This window comes from Quercus suber, unplaced genomic scaffold, assembly GCF_002906115.3.
Source record: "Quercus suber isolate HL8 unplaced genomic scaffold, Cork oak 2.0 scaffold_467, whole genome shotgun sequence".
Classification (NCBI taxonomy): Eukaryota; Viridiplantae; Streptophyta; class Magnoliopsida; order Fagales; family Fagaceae; genus Quercus; species Quercus suber.
Genome location: NW_027069918.1, coordinates 449,046 through 455,172, shown reverse-complemented (window position 1 = coordinate 455,172; position 6,127 = coordinate 449,046). Strand labels below are relative to the sequence as shown.

Here is a 6,127-nt window from a genome sequence, read left to right as displayed (position 1 = left end):
AACTCTAGAATACATAACAGAAAAAGGAATTCCCCCACTAACAGCATAAATTTCTATTCAATACATAATCAATGAACCTTCCTTTGGCAGCTAGTCGCGCTTTTATCTGATTTGATGACTAGCTTTCTTCAGACTTGACCACTCACTTCAAAATTCTTGGATACGATTATACAAATTCCGCAGTGAATTACCCTAAGCACTCTAAAGAATCATCGTAATCCTTGTTCTTATTGTACAAAAGCCTAAAAATTGAGGAAAGGTATCATTATCTTCCCTATTTCCTAAACAAATATATTAGTCATGATATCAGGTATCAACCTTCAAGACTCTAAAAACATCTAGAGAGATTACCTTTCTCTTTTTACCTCACTTACCACTATCGTATCATTTAGATGAAGTTACACTAATCACTGTCTTGTCCTAAGGCTGAAGCCTACAAATAATATGATAATTTATATTAATATTGCTTTTCCTAAAATAAACTTATTAGTAGTATTACCAAATCCATGATGAGGAAATAGAGACCCCAATACTTTGACAGATAAATGAAGACATCTGTAACAAGTAATAACATAGAACTTACATTGTGGCATGATTAATTGATGGGACAGAGTTGTAAAAGCATAAAACTTAATGACACCCCCTTTTAGTGTAAAGACCATGGAATTTTTTTAAATCACAAGGCCACTTCAGTCAAAGCATATCAAACTGCCATACTTAGTTATCCAAAATAAAGATACCCAAAATATTTTTGCAGTAATTGCATATACAATATATGCAATATTCAAGCAACACTAAATGATAACATTATAGCAGAAAACAGAATATGCATTTCAGAATGTGTGTAGTGTAAACCAGAACAAGAAGTCCAATCTTTCTATAAATCATAACCCATAAAAAATTTTACATTGAATTTTTTTTTTATTTTATTTTTTTTTTCCATTTTGCTGAATGAAGGGCTTGACTTACATTCATTTTTGCTAAATAGGTCTTTATATACAGTTGGAACTTGCTTATAAAGTGTCCAATTATCTGGCTCACTCCCCTTGGCCAATCAAATTTGAAGAGATAAATTGGGCCAAGTTACTTCTCAAACCTGAAGATAAGCTGAAATTTCCAATAGAAGAAGCAAGGAACTTTAGACTATTTGCAGCCATTAGCAACATCATAATATGGATTACTAGGAACAAGCTTATGAATCAACAACAAAGGGAAGTTCTTGATCCCATCCTCTTAATTTTAAAATTAAATAGGAATACACTGATCATGTTTCTTCTTGGTGGAGATTGGAGAAAGAAGTTGCAGATGAAATTCACCACTTCCCCCCATGTCAAGGTTAATTTTGATGCTGCAGTTAGAGAGGAAAAGGCATGTATAGTAGCAGTAGTATCCAGATAATAAGAATCAAAGTCCCTGGCCGAAGCTCATGCAGCTCTCTTAGTGATAATAATAGCTGCGGAACTGGGATATGGAAATTGGGTTTGTGAAGGAGATGCTCTAAATGCTATTATCTAGTTACAGAACCACTCTCTGGAGCCTGATTGGTCTATTGAACACCTAATTGAGGAAGCTAGATACTTTTTCAATTTTTATCTGATTGGGTGTAAATCACAATTTTAGAGAAACTAATATTGTAGCCCATAATATTGCTAAGTGGGCCATTTTTTGTAATATGTCAGGATTGATCCCCATCTCATCCATTCCAGACCGTTTTGTTTTGTCCTTAAGATAGAGATGGAGGTAAAATCCCTCTTTCGCAGCACTTTTCCTCTGTTTAGTTTTGCTCTTTTTTTAAGAAAGTATTCCTAGGCACCAAAAAAAATAGATAGAATTATTGTGGATAAATTTCATTGCAAAGCCATCTCCCATAAATTTTATGATTGTCATAGCTAACTTAACAATAGAAATCAATAAGACAAGTGAATGAGGGTTTGTGGATTCTTTACTACAAAAAGGAATTGAAAATTTATTAGACAGGACCGCTTATAGCACAAAGGAAGTAAGTTAACAAATGCAATATTAAAGAGTGCTTTATTGAAATTTAATGATGTAAACAGCCAACGGTTGCATTAAGAAGCATAAAGTCAATTGACTGCCTAACCAAATTAATGGAAAATTATGTCCCTATATTTTTTAATTGTAGAAATGATCCAATCAAAGAATATCAATGATGAAATTGACAGAACTTGAGAACATGGGCCTTAACCAGGACTTACAATTGGTAGCAGATGATGTGCAATCATTGGAAAACCACTCCATCTTTCATTTCCACTGCCAAGTGCTAACCAGTATCATATGCTTCAGAGTGATGGTGATTTCACCTTCAAAATGAGTTAATTTCATTAGCATATCATCTCTTATTAGCTAAAAAGCCCTTTTTTTTTTACTGGATTGCTATGATAGAGAATACTATTAATAATGGGCATTTAAAACACAAGAAATATGATCTCTCATTTTAGTTTGTAATTTTCAAAATCAAAATTAATATGATGGGATAATCGAAATATCTTTAAAAATGCTGAATTATAAAAAATTAGTCCAGTGTCTCTTTCTATTAATGAATATTAAAGATAGATCTGGATTGCTACTATATGTTTCTTTTAACCGTGTCTATGTTTTATATTTCTTTATTCAGAGTTTTTTTACTTCTAATTATTTCTGGTTGAATGTGTGGTCTTCAACCGGAGTAAATTAATTAAAAGGCAAGCTAGTAATAAGAAGTGCATACATCAAATAATACTGAAGATCTCTACTTACATTCCCAAGAAGCACCTTCCTCAAACTATCTTCAACTCTTGAACCTCTTAACTTGGAATATATGAAAAACCTTCATTTCCCATTTAGGTAAAGCAGAATTGGTAAATAACGAACAAGCTAATGCAGCCTTTACTTTTACTCACATTCACTAAGTTGAAAATTTTGTCTTACACTTCATCTATATCTCAGTAGCTAAAATTAATTCAAATCTCAGCAATCTGCTGTAAAAGACAATTTACTTGGAACATGTTCTGTCCTGCTAACCATAATGTATCTTGACACCAACTAAGAAGTAATGAGTAACATGATGAAAAATCAGGAGCAATATCCTTTTCTAACATTTGTGAAACGAGCCCAAAAGCCTTTTGAAAATCCCCCTTCCTAAAAAAGCATCAATCAAGGGATTATAACTTCCTATATCAAGTTTGCAAACCCTCACAACCATGTCGTCAATGAGCTTCAAAGCACTACTGACCTTTCCTTGCCTGCAGAACCCACTAATCAGAGCATTGAATGTTGGTGCAAGTGGATAATAACCACGACCAACCATCTCATTCATCAGCTCAAATGCTTCATGCATATACCCTCCTTCACAAAATCCATGGACTAAACGGTCATAAAAAAGAACATTTGGAACTCCCCCTCCTCCAAGTATCTGACCAAAAACCTTCTTTGCATCCTCAATAGCACCCTCTTCACAAAGACTTAAAATTCTCAAGCTCCTATCAACTGCTCTAGGGAAGAACTTCCCCATCTGGGTCAGAAATGTGAGTGCTTCATCTAACTGATTCTCCTTATACAGACCATATAACACACTATCATAAGGGCTTAAACAACCCCTAGATCCCTCCTTACTCTCCTCCATTATTTCTAAAATCTTAAACCCATCTTCCATCCTCCCTCCTGAACGCTTAATGTATCACATGTAACAAAATTCCAATTAATATCATATGTTTTCATCTCATCAAACAGATCAAGAGCCAAATCCAACATTTCAGACTCACAACAACCAGAGATCAATATATTGTATGTGTCCACATTTGGAACGCAGCCCTTCCTCTCCATCTCCTTCAAAAGGCAATGCCTAACTTTCACTTTCCCTAATCTACAAAAAACCCTTTATCAAAGTGTTATAAGCCACAACATCCACCACACTTCCCTTACTCTCCAATCTGTTCAAAATGTCAACAGCCTCAGTAACACGACCAACATTGCAGAGAACTTCCAGCACCTTAGTCCCTGTTACAACATCAGGCACAAACCCCAGATTGAAGCACTTCTCTAAGAGAACAAGAGCTTGAACCAAATTCTCTTCTTTACAATACGCAGATATTAAGTTATTAAAAGTCACATCATTAGGCTCCTCCATCTCATTCATCAAGCTCCTTGCTCTCCCAACTTTCCCATTCCTGCAAAGTGCATGAAGTAATGTGTTATAAATCACAGTATTTGGTACGATTTCCCTAGACTTCATTACTTGCAACAATTTGAAACCATCACCAATCCAATTAGTCAAGCAAAGCCCCTTCATAAAGATCCCGAAAGTGTATTCATCGCCTTCAACACCGCTCCACATCATCTTCTTCCAATAAAACTCTTGAGCCAAATCAATATCTTCCTTGACAAGAACGTCAGGTACGGAATTGAAAATCCTCAAAGAAGGTTTCTTTCCAAACTGAGTAACCAAGTTAAGCAATTTGATCACCCGCTTAACCATATGTGCCCACCCTAGACCACAGACGATCGTGATGAAAATGTCTTCATCAGGGGCTGACCTGATTGCGTTGGGCATTTCAAACTCTCTCCTATTCTATTCCTATTTTCTGAACTATAAATAATCATCATTTTTATCATTCACAGTAATAAATATACCCCAATAATGAACAAATTAAACCCTCTACTCTTTTCCTTCTTAATGTTGTTTCTAACTTCACATTTTTATAAGTGGTTTTATTTTTTCAATACATTTAAATTTGCAATCTTTATTTCATGAGCTGTTCATCACCTTTCACTCTTAATCTTTCATAATCCCCAGCTTCAACAAGTAATGCAAAAAATATAATTTATAAATGTTTTTCGTCCTATTTTGTTTTTCGTCTAATTCGAAATCCTCACTCAGAACTGACAACAAACACCTTGCCTACACTATATAAACAAACAAACAAAACCCATTTTCTCAAAATCAGCCAGGATCAATAAAAAAGGAACCTTGAAGATAACATTCATTCGAAATCGTCACGCAACTCGAGCCACCACAGAGTCGTCCCAGGAATGCAATGCAAAGCTCTGCTTCTGATCACTGTGTAGTATAATAAAGCATAAAGTGCTTGAGATGGTTCGGGTTTTGTTAATGTTTATGTGGATCAGTGACAAGAATTGAGTGGGCTACTGGGTTTTGATAACAAAGAATTTATAAAGCTTGGTTGCTTCAGATTAAAATTTTAATTGAAACGGACATTCAACCCAACCCAAATACTTTTGGCCCAATAGCAATCTCTTAATACATGGATTATTGTTTTTAGCTCTCCAAATCTGGGGCAAAGCTTTAGTGTACAGGACTAGGGTCTAGGTGTAAGGATGGGTCCAATGCCCAGTTGCATTGCACTCACCAGAATGGAGACACATATGCAAAAGTGTTCTTTTTTTTTTTTCTTTTTTTTTTTTGGCTGAATATATGCAAAAGTGTTCTAATTTAATGTTCATTGTTCAATTGCATTGAATTAATCAAATAGGTGACACGTGTATAAGTAGGACTCAAGCCAAGTCGAAAGTTTGGTGAACAAAAATAAACTTTTAGTCCAAATCTTATCAAAACGAATTTTCATATAAAGTAAATATATTTTATTAGGGACACTCTTTTTTTATTATTATTATTAGGGACACTTTTTAATATGTTGCATTATCCTTTGCAAAATTGTCTATACCTCAACTTTTTGTCTTAAATAGGTCTATGCCTCAACTTTGGTCTCCTTTAGTGTGCGTTTAGGAAGCGCATTTTGCTCTTTCCAGTGGCACGTTTTTTTCTTTAGTGGGTTTGTGCACTGTTCAAGGGACCTATAAACCTCTTTTTCAGCAAAATAAACATTAAAAATAGGTCCTACAGTACTATTCACATATTTTAAAATTATTTTGTCACATAATTTTCAATTTTCGACAATAAACGTTATCTAAACAGACCTTTAATCTCATGGGATTAACAGTAATAATTTATGTCTCTTTTTTTTTTTTTTTTTGAGAAACTTCTATTTTATGTTATAAGAACATTTCAATTGTTAATAAATTTATATTTAGATAATTAAAAGCACCAACGAGATAGATATAGTGAGTGCTCACAAATAATTGGAAGAAATAATATTTAAAGGAAGAATGA

At 34.1% G+C, this 6,127-nt stretch overlaps 1 pseudogene; it reads right to left on the bottom strand.

Moving 5' to 3' along the window:
* Positions 1-807: 807 nt before the first annotated feature.
* On the bottom strand, positions 808-5,359 carry LOC112022685 (pentatricopeptide repeat-containing protein At2g17525, mitochondrial-like; annotated as a pseudogene).
* Positions 5,360-6,127: the final 768 nt, after the last annotated feature.